The sequence below is a fragment of the Equus caballus genome, chromosome 18, assembly GCF_041296265.1.
Source record: "Equus caballus isolate H_3958 breed thoroughbred chromosome 18, TB-T2T, whole genome shotgun sequence".
NCBI classification, from domain to species: Eukaryota; Metazoa; Chordata; class Mammalia; order Perissodactyla; family Equidae; genus Equus; species Equus caballus.
Window position 1 is genome coordinate 10,210,248 of NC_091701.1, and position 17,753 is coordinate 10,228,000.

At 44.1% G+C, this 17,753-nt stretch overlaps 1 long non-coding RNA gene and 1 pseudogene across 3 annotated transcripts in view; one reads left to right on the forward strand and one right to left on the reverse strand.

Moving 5' to 3' along the window:
• Positions 1-11,404, reverse strand: part of LOC138915141 (serine/threonine-protein kinase MARK2 pseudogene) — a 53,396-nt pseudogene extending 41,992 nt beyond the window's left edge.
• Positions 11,405-13,545: 2,141 nt separating this feature from the next.
• LOC102149442 (uncharacterized) overlaps positions 13,546-17,753 on the forward strand; it is a 31,988-nt gene continuing 27,780 nt past the window's right edge. For 2 of the 3 annotated variants that reach the window (XR_011428153.1, XR_011428154.1), the window contains exon 1: positions 13,546-13,728. This is a non-coding gene — a long non-coding RNA (uncharacterized lncRNA). The remainder of the gene's footprint in view (positions 13,729-17,753) is intronic. The other variant, XR_011428155.1, reaches the window with a different exon arrangement.

A 17,753-nucleotide genomic window follows, 5' to 3' on the forward strand; every position in this document is an offset into this window, starting at 1 on the left:
TCCGTTTCAAACTGCCTTCTCCCAGCAAGGGTGCTTTTCCTGGCTCTCGCCTGCAGCCACTTCACAAAATTAGACCATGGCGTATAAAATCTGGCCAAGAGTCAGGCTCCTTGTCCTGTGGTCACAAGCCAGGTCTCCAGCCAACAGAGCTCTCACGAATGGAAGGCAACAAACAGGCCCCAGAGTGCACAACCAGGGGCACATGAACCTGGTTCAGGGCCCCGCATCCTTCAGATCAAAACAGGAAAGGGACACATTCTTCCCTCCACCCCCAGATTAGGAGCCCTTCCCTCTTCAGTCTTCCCACAGTAGCACACGTTCACAGGAATCATAACCGTCTCCTTACTTGTCTGCCTTCCCTCTTAGGGGTAGAGCTCTTGGGGACCAGGGCTGAAAGTCCCTCTCTCTGTCCTTAGACACAGCAGCAAAGTCTGCTGAATGAAGATTCTGATCAAGGTATATAGGAATACCCAGGTACATAGCTTGTATACCCAGGATAGAGCCCAGAATCTCTCTCTTCGGCGGTAGTTTTCAAAGGCTCTCTGTGTTTTTGGTCTACTTCTCATTAACACCTAGGGACACCCTTTCTGCATCCCCTCCAGTCACACAATCCCACCCCAAAAGGTCTAGCAATCAAATGATTAGATGTTCCTAATCTTCCAGTGCTTAGTCATTCTTACAAGATTCCACAAATCACTACTACACAATTCAGACAAATATGATTACTTTGTCCAAACAAATGCTCCCTTGGGAATTTCAGAAATCTACTCCAAGTTCTGAAATGAATGAGAGAATGGAAAGCTTTTTCCATCATGTTCACTTAAAAAATGCAATCACAGGCCATAGGCAATCTACTTGGCATGCCAATCATTACCAACAGGTAAGCTCAACCCAGCAACAGGCTAAAATACCACACCCATCAGCCTGAATCAGCTCCACAGAGAGCAACGTGGCATTGAGAGCATTTCTTTTTAAAGGGCCACCCTCCTCAGGATGGGAGCCCACACCTGGAGGGTGATATATTAAAAGATAAAAACACTTCTTGAATCAAACTTTTTAGATAAAATACACACACAAAGATAGAGCTATAGGTTCAGATACATACCAGGCTCAACTTCTCCATAAATAAGGCCAGAAAACAGTCAGCATCTCTCCTGCCTACTCTCCCTATAAACCACTGTGCCTACTAAGGGAGTGCAGGCTCTTGTGGAACCACTTTGCTGCTTGACAATTATCCTGAAAGCACGTGAAACACTAGATCTGCTCTGGCCTCTCTGATCTCATGCTGCTTAGATCTAGAAAATAAGAGAAGAAAATAATTCCTTCCTTCGTTTTCACTGTTAATGACGCGGATCTGCTAAAATAAGCACTGGATGAATAACCAGCATCTCAGACGATCCAAACGTTTATGTAACAAGAGCCTAGGAAATGCCTACTGAGGAGGCAACACCTACCGGAAAACAGAACACCAAGGCCAACCTTCAAGCTAAGCCTTCCCTTCACTGACATCTGGACCAGAGATTACAGAACGGACTCCCCAGGGAGGTCTGATCTCTTAGCACAAGTAACATGAGACCCCGCTGAACACTAAAGAATGCGATGGAGGGAAATCTGATAGCACGAACCCAGAGAGAAAGACCAGATACTTCTCCACTAGTTAGCTTTTGCGATTTCTAGGCAAAAGAATCTTCTAATGATATTTAATGTTTTTGTTAGAAAAGTAATATAAACTCCTTGCACAAACTCAAAATAATTTGTAACACTGAGAACATTTGTCAAAAATGAAAAGGCAGGGTCTAGATACACAAAAATCACACCTAAAATGAGTTGAATTCCCAAATTAAAACTCATCATAATCTTAAATAAGTTAAGATTTTTTTCAATCATCCATGAAATGAACCCCATGTTATGCAACCTAACAGGTTTATCCACCTATCTCACATACAAAAAACTTCCTGAGGCATTTAAAAGACCTACACACTATGAACAATCTCCACATTTGGGAAAAATGACTTAAACGGACCTGGTTAAAATCGTCCCATTTGGAACAACATGGATGGACCTTAAGTAAAATAAGCCAGGCAGAGAAAGACAAATACTGTATGATTTCGCTCACGTGTGGAAGATAAACACATGGGTAAGAGACCAAATTAGTGGTTACCAGAGGGGCAGGGGTTGGGGAGGGCGGGTGAAAGGAGTAAAGGGGCACATACATATGGTGACGGATGAAAACTAGACTACTGGAGGTGAGCACAATGCAGTCTACACAACAACTGATACAGAATAATGTACACCTGAAATTACACAATGTTATAAACCAATAAGACAGCAATAAAATTAAAAGAAAAAATCCTGAAGAACTTTATAATACACTGACCATTAATCTTTTGAGGATAATGTTCTGCAATTACCCAAATGTATTCACAAAGATCTATGTTTAGCTTCACAATTCAGTCCATGAAAGTTAAGCACATCACTTGCGTGGTACCAGACTGGGCACCAGAGTGATGGGGGCACAAAAGAGGGTCCGAAACTGGGGAACAAGAAAAATGGTACACACCCTACCCTGAAGGCCCTCATACAGTAACCTATCCTAGAACATAGGCCACTTAAAAGTAACTACACAAAACTAAAAGAAAGGCAACTCACATTTATCAAGTGCATCTTACACATGTCAAGCAGCAAAGCTGTAACACACACAACGTCTACGTATTCTGTTTTAAGGGAAGAAAAGAGGGCAGTGTGAGCGTGTAGAGGTTGAGAAGAGTAGGCAATGAAGTAAAAACCCAAAGCAAAATATAAATGCCAGTGAGTGGTACAGAAAACAAGCACAGTCATGCACTGCTTAACGGCATTTTGGTGGACGACAGATCGCATATACGATGGTGGTCCCATGAGGTTAGTACCATACAGCCTAAGTTTGTAGTAGGCTAGACCATCTAGGTCAGTGTAAGTACACTTTATGATGTTTGCACAATGATGAAATCGTATCTCTCAGAATGGATTCTCATCACTAAATGATGTAATTAAAAAGCTTCTATCAGTCTTTAACAAATGGTGCTGAGACAACTAGATATCCACATGCAAAACAATGAAGTTGGATCCCTACCTCATACCAGACACAAAAGTTAACTCAAAATGGATCAACAACCTAAATGTAAGAGCTAAAGCTATAAAACTCTAAGAAGAAAACAGGAGTAAATCTTCATGACCTTGCATTTGGCAACTGATTCTCAGATATGACACCAAAAACATGAGCAGCAAAAGAGAAAACAGATTAACTGGACTTCATCAAAATTCAAAACTTTTGTGCATCGAAGGACATTATCAAGAAAGTGAAAGAACCACCTACAGAATGAACGGGGGAAAACATTTGCAAATCATGTATCCGATGAGCTTAATATCCAGAATATACAAGAACTCCTAAAATTCAACAACAAAAAGACACAAAATCCAATTTAAAAATGGGAAAGGACTTGAATAGATATTTCTCCAAAGAAAATATACAAATGGCCAATAAGCACATGAAAAGATGCTCAACACCTACGTCATTAGGGAAATGCAAATGAAAACCAGAGTGATACCACTTCCACGTGCAAGGATGGCCATAATCAAAAAACAAACAAAGAAGCAGAAAATAACAAGTGTTGGGAAGGATTTGGGGAAAATGAAACCCTATGTACTCAAAAGAATTGAACAGAGTCTGAAACAGAAATCTGCAAACCAATATACACTGAAGCATTTGTCACAATAGTCAGAAAGTGAAAACAATCCAAGTCCCATCAACAAATGAATGGATAAACTAAATTAAGTACATCCACATAACAGAATACTATTCAGCAACTAAAAAGGAATAACATTCTGATACATGCTACAAAATGAACGAACCTTGAAAACATTATGCTAAGTGAAATAAGCCAGTCACAAAAGGACAAAGCATGATTTCACTTACATGAAGTACCTAGAAGAGGCAAATTCATAGAGACAGAGAGCAGATTAGAAATTACCAGGCGCTGAGCGAGAGGGAGGAATGGGGATTACTGGTTACAGGGCTTCTGTTTGGGGTGGTGGAAAAGATTTGGAAGCATATTGTGGTGATGGTTGCACAACAATATGAATGTAAATAATGCCACTGAATTGTATACTCAAAAATGGTTAAAATGGCACATTTTATGTTTTATATATGCCACAATAAAAATTAAATTGAAAAGAAAAAAAAGGGGGCCAGGCCCGTGGCTGAGTGGTTAAGTTCACGTGCTCTGCTTCAGCAGCCCAGAGTTTCGCTGGTTCGGATCCTGGGCGCAGCCCTAGCACCACCGCTCATCAAGCCATGCTGAGGTGGCATCCCACATGCCACAACTAGAAGGACCAACAACTAAAATAGACACTGTGTACTGGGGGACTTTGGGGAGAAGAAAGAAAAATTAAAAATAAATAAATAAAATCTTAAAAAAAAAAAAAAAGAACTGGCAAAAGTCTACATATAGCACCCAGCCTAGTATCTGGCAAATGTTGGCTGTTCAATCTATGATGGTCATTGCTATTGTGACAATAGGTCTATTTGCCACCCTTGGGCCAACCAAAGGCTGAGCAGGACACGGCTTGGGTCTGGAGAGCTCTGCAACTTAGCAGAACTTCAATAAAACACAGCCACCAGAACCACGAGAAGACTACGCAGAAGGAGCTGTTTTTCTGCAGTTCAACTACTCTTAGAAAGACTGGCTTATTGTTCCTAGAGTGAACGCAGCTCCTCGACACTAGGAAAGGCACAGTTCATTCTCTCTACACAACAGGCCTCTGTTAGCATGTCTGAGCAACTGTTCATGACACACTCTGCCTCTACCCACAGGAAAGACACACTCCATGGAGAAACTCGCAGAAAATTAGCCAGAAGGTACTCCCAAGGCAGTTCTCAAACTTTAGTGGCCTCAGAATCACTCGTTAAAAAAGCGCAGATGCCTCGCCCCCACCACCAGACATTGTGATTACTACACATTTCAGGCAGAGCCCTTGCGCACAACTGTTTAAAGAAACACTTGACGGTAGGCCACAAAAATATTATAAGGTTACATTCTGATGTTGACAAATACACCAATCCGCCCCACAAAGCAGAGGCAGCATTTTCCTCCATATCTATCCTAGAAACCCAACAGCTCTGGCAACGAGGGACAGGAGCAGAGACTGAGGAAGGAAGCGAGAGCATTTTCCTCCATACCCATCTAGAACGCAACAGCTCTGGCAATGTGGGACAGAAGCAGAGACGGAGGAAGGAAGCGAGATTACCTGCACGGAATATCCAATACAAACTGCATACAGTTGATTCATATAAAAGTCCATCATTATTGCTTATTCTTTTTAAAATAATACAAAATAAGAAATGAAAAACCAAAATACCATTCACTTCTCATAATAACAAAAAATATACTTAAATTATATTACCAGAAGTTGGTAAATTTTCTGAAACTGGTACATCCTAAGATTGCTGGGAAAATTATTAACTGGTACAAATTTTTCATCAGCAAGAAGGCAATATGTATGAAGTCACCCAATAGTCTCATTTCTTTGAATTTATCCTAAGAACACAAAAGGAGCTAACTATATTCCTAAAGACAGTCACTGTTGTAATATATGTACTATCAAAAGAAAAAAAACCTGTATGTCAAGAATCTCACTTTACCAAAATTTGCCATATCAAGTCAAATATGACAAGTTATGAAAATTAAAATGATGTCTACAATGTCATTACATGGAAACTATTCACAAAACATGCAAGCCTTAAAATTACTAAAAAGTATGACTATGGACAGCTTCAAAGGGTGACACATTAAGAAATAACAGCTTTTGGGAGGATGGTTAGATGTAGGTTTTCCCCCCTCTGGTCTCTCAAGTTCCTGTATTTTGCCATATTATTGTAATACGGCTATAAATAAACATAACTGATTCTGCTTTCAAAGTTAATTGGACAACAGTTACAGAGACAGGTGGAAAGCAGAGTCACTGACCTCACCTATCCTGAACGAGGATAAACTCACCCAAATGTGCCACGCTAACAGATGGCCACAAGGCCAGTTCTAGATTTTCTTCACAAAAAAATAAATCTTAATGGAAGTATGGAACTATTAAACCTTGAATTTACATTTTTAAAAAGCAAGTGTAACACACTAAAAGACAGGAAGAAATCTGGTTTGGCAGCTATTCACATGGCAAAAAGATCAGAAGACTTCATGAACCACAACTTCAAGATAAGCCAACAACACGAAGCAGTAAGAGACAGCTGACATGAAAAGACATCAGGCTGAGAGACAGAAGGCCAGTCCTGTCCTAGTTCTACCACATCCTGGGATTCACCTGCAGCTCTTGGTTTCTCATCTGGGAACTGACAGGCTAATGATGCTACCTCCCCCACCTAGCTCACAGGACTCTGAAGGGAGCAAACAAGATTATGAATGTAAAAATGCCTTCAAAATCAAGGGTTTTTCCCATTAAATCTGGCTATTAGTATTATGAAGACATTCATCCACATGTAACTACCCAACAGGGAACAGCTTTTGCAGGGATGCGTTCCAAACTGACGGTGAGCGGGCACGCCCCCCGAGGGCCTGGGCTCTGGGACCAGGCTTCTCCCTATCTGCGCTGCTCCAATCTCTTAGGAGAATCTATTCATCTATCACTTGGCAATGTTTTCAATTTTAAAAGCAAATGCAATCACCGACAAAATGAACACAGACCGCAAGGTTCTCAAACTCTGGGGTTTTGAAGAATCATCTGAGAACTGTTAAAACTGTGGCTGCCCAGACCCCACACAGACTTCACTGACAAAAACCGCTGGCTAGATGAGAATAAATAAAGCCAGGCCATTTGTATTCTGACAAGCTCCCCAGTGATTCTGGTGACATGATCACTGCTACTACTACGACACTGTTATTAATATCGACTCCTACCACAAATACACGGTCGGACTACCACGTATACACACTCACTAAATGCCACTCAACATTCTCAGCACGTTACAAATATTATCTCATTTAATCCCTACAACAACCCTGTAAGGAGGTACTACTATTTAAACACCACCCTCCCTTTACATGGTTTTATAGATGAAACCATTAACATACAAAGAGATGATTTAACTGGCCCATGGCCCAAAGTCACAGGACTAGTGAGTGGCACAGCCAGAATGTACAAGAAAGTTTGAAAATCCCTGATACAGTTTCCTAAACTAAGACAATAGCTGTATACCCTGGTCATTTCAAAGTCCGTTTTATTTCAGATACCGCATTTAACTGAGCTGCTGAAAGAATGCATGGTGAAATCACACCAAACCACAAGGGGACAAAAGATCTAGGGCTGTTTACGTACTTGCAGCATAATCCGCATCAATTCGTAATATTTTGTCTGTCTCCCCCAGTGGACTGTGAGCCCTTCAAGTGTAGGGACCACGTATGTCTTTTCAACTGTACCCTCCTGATAACTGGCGGCTAACGAAAGGAAGGGTTTAATAAATTTATTAGTCGATAAATCTAGAGAAAGTCTGCTGACTGTCCCGGGCGGCGAAGGCTATTACGTGGGGAAGAAACAGACAATTCATGTTGCTTCAGGCGGAACAACTAAGATCCACAGGCAAAAGCGGTGGGACAGTCTAAAACACCTTTCTAGCGACCTGTCCAGTAACAGAGAAGCACGTCTGCAGTTCGAGACTGATGAGCAGAATACAGTAGACGAAAGGTAGGATGTTGGACTATGGGGCCTCGAAGAGCTCTGCCAAGGCCCAAATTCTATTAGTCCAAGTTATGATACATTCGTTTCTTCTTTTTTTTTTTTTTTAGATTTTTTTATTTTTCCTTTTTCTCACCAAAGCCCCCGGGCACATAGCTGTGTATTTTTAGTTGTGGGCCCTTCCAGTTGTGGAATGTGGGACGCCGCCTCAGCACGGCTTCATGAGCCGTGCCATGTCAGCACCGAAGATCCAAACCGGCAAAACCCTGGGCTGCAGAAGCGGAGCTCGAGAACTTAACCACTCGGCCGCGGGGGCCCTGAGTTTCTTCTTTGATAATTCTTGATACATTCTACAGCGACTAGTTACACAAGTCCCAGGAGGTGGCACAGAGGATACCACAAAGTGTTCTCTAACCTCTCAGGGCCCTTAAGGATCCAGAGAAGAGTAAATACACAGAAGTGAATCTTCCAGGGAGGAAGGCAATGGATACAAGAATCAGCAAGGAGTGAGGAGACTTCCGGGCAGGAAACAGGAGGGAGTCCACAAAGGTGTGAAGGGAGACATGCCGCCATTTGTGCACATTTCCGTCCTGGTCTAGGCATAAACATGGAGGCAGGAGGCCCTGGGGGCATGAAGACCCGGCTGGAAACAATTAGTAAACTCAGGTGCTGACACGAAAAGGCCTCAGCGGTCACTCAGTCAAACACACACGCTTTACCGATGTTGCCCTGCTTGCTCTGAGTAAAGAAAGGTTGGTTTAGTTTCTTAAATTACATTTCACGAACCAAAACCTCTATCATCAATGATCTCTTCTTTGCCTAGGCTTTTTTCTCAAGGCTAATAGATCCTTCTTTTATTTTCTGGGAAATCTTTTAGATGATTTTGTTTTTAAACATTTGTTATTTTCTGCTACTGTCTACCCTTTCTACTGTTTGACAACCAAACTTGCAGTTATCAAAACTGACATTTTAATAACTCAGCTCTGAGCCTAATACTTATAATCCCTTAAATGGTTATAACATTTACCAATAGTGTTACAAAATAATAACTATTACATTATAATCTAAAAGCTACAACTTTATAAGTAGGAGATTGTTAAGAAAAAAAAGAGTAACAAGAAATTAATTTAAGTTTCAGGCCCAAGAAACTATTTCACCCAACTTATAAACCCTGACACTGAGCCACCCAAGAAAAGAAAATTAACAAAAGACTGAAGTAAAAAATCCAAATCCAAAACCAATGAACAAAATATAACACATCTGAACCATAAACTTAACGGTCTTCCGGCCAATCACTTCTGAACATCCTTGTCAAACTATTTTAAGGATCTGGAATCTCGCTCTATTAAAAGCAAGTTCCCAACATATGAACTACACTTACGAGATTCTATCACAGTAGTTACTGAAGCATAACACACCAACCTTCAGCTTTTTGCTTCCTATTAGTATAAGAAAGGCTTGCCTCTCTTACACAAAATTGAGTCTGTGGCCAAAATCCTGACACACCAGGAGATCTGAGTTTTCACTTCTAACACTAATTTAAGGTGTAAAGTTCCCAAAGGTCTATTCTGTATTTACCACTTAAATTGTAACATGGAAATACAACATCTGACACCTCCACCTCCAACAGTCTCTTCAAAGGATTTCCGACTTTGGTTAATCTCAGTTGGGAGAACATAAAGCTACGGCTGAAAACTCCTCGATCAAAATAAGAACTTTAAAAATCTAAAATAGTGCTACACATTATTTGATAAACTATGAACTATAGAAACTGAGATTCGACTAACAATTGCCAAAAAAGGTACAACTACACAATTTGACAAAAATGAATACGCAAATAGCTCTTTCTTAGCACTCGGAAAAAATAAATAATACTCAGTAACTATGGAACACTGTGGTGTTATGTTTCCTATCCACATAGTCTCTGCATCAATGTTACTATTCTCCCACTCTCTGGATGAGCAAAAGGAGCCCACTGTCCCGGATCCCCCATACCAAGAGTTCAGTAAATGTCACTAATAGTAATAATAATAATAAAAGCAACAATTTCTAAAGCCACAATTTATACGAGAGTGTGGCACCCGAATAGGGTGCAAGGCACACGGCAGCATGCAGCTATTTCTCGCTTCTGACTCTTCTGCATCACTGCTTCCCAAAGGACTAGAAAATCTGAAGCTCTTACTGCCACATCTACAAATTAAAGTAACATGCTTAAAGAGCTCACAGGTTCTCCGAACCGCCGGTATTTAATGAACGAACCCCACGAGAGAGAAACTCACCCAGATGCAACAAAACATGCTTTTGGGTTCCACCTATTTCTTTCAACTTTAGAAATAAACACAACTGTTCAAAAACATTATGTAGTAAGTTAGAGTCTGGAAAACCACCTACTCATCCGAGCGGCTCAGAAAATGGAAAGCAAAATTCGATTAGCTCCATTGTACCCACCCAGGCTAACGTGCAAGACCACACTCTCAGCCTGGTCAGAGCGTCTCTGCCAGCACCAAAGCACAACAAAGGCAACTTGAGGAGGCTGCACAAGGCTTAACTCGGCACTCGTCCGCTTTCCCAGCTTCCGAAAGCAGCTCTCTGCGGCCGCAGGGACCGGGGGGACCCCCGAGGCCGCCCGGCCGGCGGCTGGGCTCGGCGCCGCTCGCTCCGCTTTTGTCTGGCAGGCTCGGAGCCCCGGCCGCCCGCCTCCCCGGCACCCCGCCTCCCCGGCACCCCTTCCCTCTGGATCTTTCTCCACACCCGGCCCTCGCCCAGGATTACTTGCCGTGGGCTTCGCTCCCTCGACGCCTCCCCTTGCAATCTCGGGCTCTTTTCAAACGCCACTCGGGCTCCGCCGGCGTCTCCTACCCGGCCGGAGCCTCGGGTCACGGAGGGGGCGGGGGTGGGCTCTCGGAGAGGAACAGGGAGGGGGACACAAAGCCGGGCTGACCCCACGCCCCCTCCCCCCCCCCCCCCGCAAAGCAGCCTGGGATCAGCGACCGGCTGGTTCGATAAACAACCCTCCCATCCCGCCCCTCAGCCGGCTCCCACCTAAGGGCCGCCCCCTCCCCCAAAGTGCACCCAAGAGCCGGTGACAGCGCTGCAAGTCGCCGCCACCCAAACTCCGCGCCCACCACTTGCGAGGGAGGGGGCAGGGGCCCGGGGCCTAAATCTCCTCACCATAACCCCGTACTTACAGCCGTATCATTCGCTACCGTTGCCGCTGCGGACCACACAGCCGCCCCCTTCTCCTCCACCCCAATGAGGTTAAGCGCTCGGCGCGGGGATTTAAAAAAAAAAAAAAAAAAGCAGCCGCGAGCGCCTGCGCACTGCGGTCTCCCTTTCTCCCCTTAGCGCCAACGAGCCGGCTGTACCATAGAGAGTGTAAACCGGGACCAGAGAGGCGGCTCCCTCTCTATGGTAAGGCCCCGCGCAGGCGCCGGCCGGGCCGACCTGCGATTCGGGACATACAAATCCCGGGAGCTTTCACCTCCTGGCGAACGTCAGATGACCCTGATGGGGACCCGTAGGGTAAAGGTTATGTCAGACAAGGGTGGCCAAGGTTCAGAAGGGCCTTCTGGGGAGTTGCGGCAAAACTCAGGCTGGGCAAGGAGGATCGGATCTAAACCGCCACGGCAGTAGAGCACCAGAAAGCCGGGAGTGCGCTGAGGAGAGCTAGGGTGGAACCAGGAAAGCCTGGGTAGAAGTCTGGCCGGAAACTCCTTCGGTCCGGGCTCTAATACCTGAAGGCAGCGGACTTTCACTTCCGGGTTACTCGTGGTTCTCCCCCCACCCCCCCAGCCGAGCGATTTGAATGAAGGAAATTGTGTCCTGCGGCTTCCCGCCCTTGGGCTCGCCTCGGTTCTCCCTTCCTGTCTGGAGTAAGAGTGGACGCTTCGGCCGGAAACACATATTTTTAACGATTTTTTGCCCCTTTTCAAGCGGAGCGGGCCCGTGTAGGCCTCGGAGGTCCTCGAGGCGGCCGGCTGGAGTCTGCTTCTTCCTTGAGGATCTCCACAAAAAGCGCTGCTTCCGTCCTCCCGCTCGCTTTCCTCTCGGATGCTGCGAGGGGAAGGGTTTCCGAGGGTAGAAAACGGTGCGAGTGACGGGGCCGTCTTAAAGGATGCTGAAGGACCACAGTTGCCGCGTCAGGCCCGTGCGCTCGCCGGAATTTGCCGTGGAAAGCTTTTGTGTGAGATTATCCGCGGCCTCGGAGAGACCGCTCTTCCTCCATCTCGACGTGCGGACCATCGAGTTGTCCCTGGAGCCTCTGTGCGCCGAGCTCCGTGCTGCTGGCGTGCATGTGTGTTGGGCGCGGGATGCGGGAGGAGAACTGAGATGCTGCCCTTGATGCTTGCGCGTAGAAGAGATAGTTGGAGAGACTCAGCCACCGCATTAAACACAGAGCCGGTGTAGGCCCTTTTCTGGTGCAGGAAAGAGAGAGGAGTGTGGTCTCAAAGAGGAGGGACGACCTGGAGGCTGTGACTCCTGGTTTGATCTGGAAAAGATAACCGATCTTTCCGGCGAAAGCACAAGCAACTTTTTGGAAATGGATGGTAACGGTGAAAGAGCATTGCAGAGAAGAAACACCGTGGGACAAAGGCTCGAGAGGGAGTGGGTGTTACACTGGGAGTTCGCTGAAGACAGCAGTCTAACTGAAATGGGGGGAAAAGACAAACCACAGGACTGGAAAGTCAGGTTTGATAAATAGGATGGAGATTTTTAAAAAATTTTTAGTAGTGGTAAAATACACATAACATAAAATTTACCGTCTTAACGACTTTTAAGTGTACACTTCAGTAGAGTTAAGTACGTTTACATTGCTGTGCAGCCATCTCAGGAACTCTTCCTCTTACAAAAGTGGAATTCTATAGCCATTAAACAACTTCTCCTAACCCCCTTCTGCCAGCTCTTGGCAACCGTTCTACTTTTTGTCAATTTGACTATTCAGGTGCTTCATATGAGTGGAATCATATAGTAATTGTCTTTGTGCAACTGGCGTATTTCATTTAGCATAATGTCTTCAGTGTTTTTCCATGTTGTAGCATGTGTCAGAATTTCCTTCCTTTTTAAGGCTGAATAATATTCCATTGTGTGTACATACCACGATGGACACTTAGGTGACTTCTACCTTTTGGCTATTGTAAGTAATGCTGCTATGAACATGGGTGGTCAAATATCTCTTTGAAACTCTGCTTTCCGTACGTTGCGGAAGCTTTTGAAACCAAGTAGAGAAATCCATACTGTTTCAGATCCTCAACTGGGGGTAGAAAAATGGTGGAAGGACTGCTGTTGGGACTAGAAGGTCACTACATGCTCCATTTATAGAAAGCACTTATGGAGGCTGTAAGATATGCCAGGCCTTGTACTACTGCTTTGTGTAAATTAACGATATGTCACTGAGTCCAAAATAAACGTGAGCCAAATGTTACCACATGTTACTGTGAGAAAATCAAGCTTCTGGGTTACAGATGGGCTGAGGGGACGCCACCAACCACACATACACGGAAGTGGTTAGGAAACAACTCCCATGGGAGCTGGGCATCCGTGGCCCTGATGTTTGCTGGTTTGTTCAAGGATATTGAAAGAAAACAGTTCACACGTAAAAGAATAGGCTGACATCAAGAGCTTTCACTGTCACATCACTGGTATGCTTAGGGGCTTAACAGCAAAACTGCGTTCCGAGGTCCCTAACAACCCTGCGGTTTGAATTCAGGTCTGTTCGTTGCCTTTAAAAAGTATAAAGTGCTGGGTAAGTACATCCTTGTGTGTGATACGGACGTTAGTGAGGCACATCGTTCCCGACTCAGCTCTTCCTCTTTCACTTTACGTTCTCAGAAGTCCCGGGACATCGTTCAAAGCAACGATCTCCACTTGGCAGATGAGGAGATTGAGGGCCAGAAAGGAAAATGATTTGCCAGCCATGGCTGATTGGTACCAAGGCTGCAGCTGAAACCTGAACCTCCAGACTTCCCACTCTGTGCTTTGGGCTCCCTTACGAAGATAGACGCCACAGTCTGAGTGAGTGGACGATGTTTCTGTTCAGTCAGTTTCATCTCTTTCAGGGATATACGCCAAACTCCCGTGAAGCTAGTGCCGGTTAAACAATGAGGCCGAGAGAATAAGTGCATTATAAAGAGCATTCATACCCTCAACAATATTGCATACCAACTATGTGCCAAACACTTAGCAAAGCAGGAGAAAGTCCCTGTTCTCAGGGAGAGGAGATAGAAAATAAAGTAATAGATAAATTACATACTCTGTCAAGTAGGATAGGTATTCTGGGGAAAAAATGAAGCGGTGCAGGGAAAGTGGTGCTGAGGATAGGGGGCACTAAGAAGCAAACTTTGAGCAAAGATCTGAAGGAGGCGAGGGAGCAAGAAATGTCCTTTATCCGGGAGAAGAACTTTCCAGGTAGACAGTGTCAAGTGCAAAAATTCTGAGGCAAGAGGATGCCTACTACATTGTAAGAACAGAAAGGAGGCCGGAGTGGCAGAAGCAGAGAATAGGAGGGGAAAAGTAGGAAATGAGGTCAGAGGTAACAAGATGCCAAATTGTGTAGGGACTTAAAGGGCATTGTAAGGACTTTGGCTTTTATTAGGGGAGATGGGAAGCCATTGGAAGGTTTTGAGCAGAGAAGTACATGATTTGACTTCTGTTTTGAAAGAATCACTGTAGCTTCTGTTTTGAGAATAGAATGTAGGGGAGTAGGGAGTTTTGACAGCAGATTATAGGGGAGCAAGACGGGGACAACTTAGGAAGCCATGCAGTACTCCCAAGTGAGACGGTAGTGGCTGGGGAACGTGCAAGCAGTGGAGGGGTGAAGTGTCACCATATTTTCAGACATGATGACACACAGGGTTTGATGAGTTACTTGGTAGAGTGTGCGAAAAAGATGAGCTAAGACTCCAAGATTTTTGGCCTGAGCAATTTGAAAAATGGAATTGTACCTTACTGAAATGAGAAACACTGGGAGGAGCAGGTTGGGGATGGGAAGAGAGAAGAAATTAAATTTTGGAGATGTTAAGTTTGAAATGCCTATTAACACATGGAGATATCAAGAAGGCAGTTAGGTATATGAGTCTCACTTATATATCTATAAGTTGTAAGTTGTATAAGAAGAAGGGTCCAGGGGCCAGCCCAATGATGTAGTGGTTAAGTTCGCCCACTCTGCTTTGGCGGTCCTGGGTTTGTGGGTTTGGATCCTGGGCGCAGACCTACATACCGCTCATCAAGCCATGCTGTGGTGGCATCCCACATAGAAAATAGAGGAAGACTGGCACAGATATTAGCTCAGCGACGATCTTCCTCAAGCGAAAAAGAGGAAGATTGGCAACAGATGTTAGCTCAGGGCCAATCTTCCTCACCAAAAAAAAAGAAGAAGAAGAAGGTTCCAGGCTGGAGATATAAATTTGGGAGACATCAGCATGTAGAGAGTATTTAAAACCATGAGATCATCTAGATTCTAAGTGTAGACAAATTTGAAAGAGTTACCCAAGGACCGAGCCCTAGAGCACTCTAGCTTTAGGGGTTGAGATGGTAATGAAACCAGCAAAGTGGACAGAAAGAGCAGCCACTGAAATAAGAGGGAACCAGGAAAAGCAGCCAAGTCAATTGCTGATGGACTGTAATGGTGAGGATGAAAGCCTGATTGGAATGGGTTCAAAAGAGAATGGTAGGTACACAATTCAAGAGAGGAAGAGTAGATACTTTGGAGGAAGATTTGGTTGTAAGGGTAAGGGGGCAGAAAATTGGGGTGATTCTTCAAGAGATAGGTAGGGTCAAGATAATTTTTTGTTTAAATTTTTTTTTTTCCTCCCCAAAGCCCCGTGTACATAGTTGTACATTTTTAGTTGTGAGTTCTTCCAGTTATGGCATGTGGGATGCCATCTCAGCATGGCTTGATGAGCGGTGCTGTGTCGGCACCCAGGATCCAAACCGGCGAGACCCTGGGCCGCTGAAGTGGAGTGCGCGAACTCAACCATTCGGCCACGGGGCCAGCCCCAAGAGAATAATTTTTTAACTATTTCGTCTACAAATATTGTAGCGTTTCTAGGAGATAAGATTCTTTTCTTACAAAGATAGATACCGAACCTCTTGATCTCAGGTTCATGTGCCCTGGGCTCAGTAAGCCAATCACTGAGCTATGGTGCTTGGAGATGGAGAAAGTTTATTCGAATTCACCAAAACAAGAAGCTGGCAACATAGGTTCTCTCAAATCTGCTTTAACAAAAGGAGAGAGCAGGGGGTTTTATAGAGCTAAGGGCTTGAGAGAAGGAGTTTTGGAGAAACAAATAGGAAATTGAGTTTCTTTCACTCCAGATAAGCCCTTGGGCAATCAGACTTCTGGGCATCAGTGGCAGCTGAGGGCTGGTTATCTGGTGATCCTAACTTGCTTAAAGGCATTCTTTTCTTCTGCAAAACAAGCTCAAAAATCCTTGTGACCCTTGAGTCACCCCTCAGGTTAAACAAGAAAACAGCAAATTAACAAGGTTAACTTCTTTTCATTTGTGATGCTATTGGGAACAAGGTCAAAGGGTAATCCTGTTCTTACTGAATATTTACAGTGACCCTCAGGTACGCAGCTTCAATATAACCTCAACGTCACTACACACGTAAAAAGTAATTCCTGTCAATCTTCAAATGTCTGTGTCTCAAAGTTCTTTTGCTATCACAGTTATTGAGATATAATTCATATACCATACAATTTACCCATTTAAGCTATACAATTTAATAGTCTTCAGTACTGACGAGATTTTCACATATTGGGACATACAGGGTAGCTATTCTGGTTCAACACAGAGTCAGCTTGAACTAAAGAAGCCTCACTTATGGCCCATCAAACATAGATTGTACATCTTGTCCAGGCAAGTAATCCATAATCTATAAATCAAAATTGGGATGAGTTTATTCTGTGAGTCAGCTTTGAGGACTGTAGCCTGGGGGCTTCCTTCTCCAAGGAAGGAAGCACTCTGCAGAAGCAGGGTGTACAGAGGTGTTACACACGGTCTTGCAACAAAGGATGTACATCACATGGGACAGGAATATCTCTTTTACAACAGTCATGAGATGCTTTGCTGGCACAGCAGGTTAGTGGTCACAAGGTGAACACAGCAGGTCTGTAATTAACCCTTAGTTTCTGGGAAGAGATGCTTATCCTAAAAGAAATGCTGATATGGGGGGAGGCAGCATCCCCATCTTTGAGGGCATCATTCTTGGCTTTGAGACATTGTAAACGTTTAAAGCAGATGTACAATGCATGCTCAACAGGCCACATCAGGCCTTGGTGGAAAAACAAGGTCAGGCCGAATTAGTTTTAAACCGAATGGCTTCCTCATGTACTCCAGTATATCCTTTTGCTTTTCATTGTTTCATCAATCTGCTTTAACCATTAAAGTGAGCAGTGCATTAAACATTTTCTCAAGGTAAAAGAATGCACTTTGTTAAGAATTCAAGGGCCAGCCCTGTGGCACAGCGGTTAAGTTCGCACATTCTGCTTCATCGGCCTGGGATTCACTTGTGCAGATCCTGGGTGTAGACCTACATACCACTTGTCAAGCCATGCTTTGGCAGATGTCCCACATATAAAGTACAGGCATTTGGGCATGGCTGTTAGCTCAGGGCCAGTCTTCCTCAGCAAAAAAGAGGAGGATTGGTAGCAGATGTTAGCTCAGGGCTAATCTTCCTCCAAAAAAAAAAAAGATGAGAATTCATACTTTCCCACCTACAATGTCGGTATCGGTAACACCCTATCAGTACTCCTATTGGTAATGCCTCATATTTATATTTATCCATTCACTAGTTGATGGACATTGAGTTTTTCCAAAGTACTTTTAGGCTATTGCAAATAGTGTTGCTGTAAACACTCTATTACAACATTTTGTGTGGACATGTGTTTTTATTTTTCTTGGACATATACCTAGGAATGGAATTGCTGATGATAAATGATAAGTGTATGTTTAACGTTTTCAGGAATGGCCGGAATGTTTTCCGTGGTGAAGGTGCCATTTTACATTCCCACCAGCAGAGTATAACGGTTCCAGTTT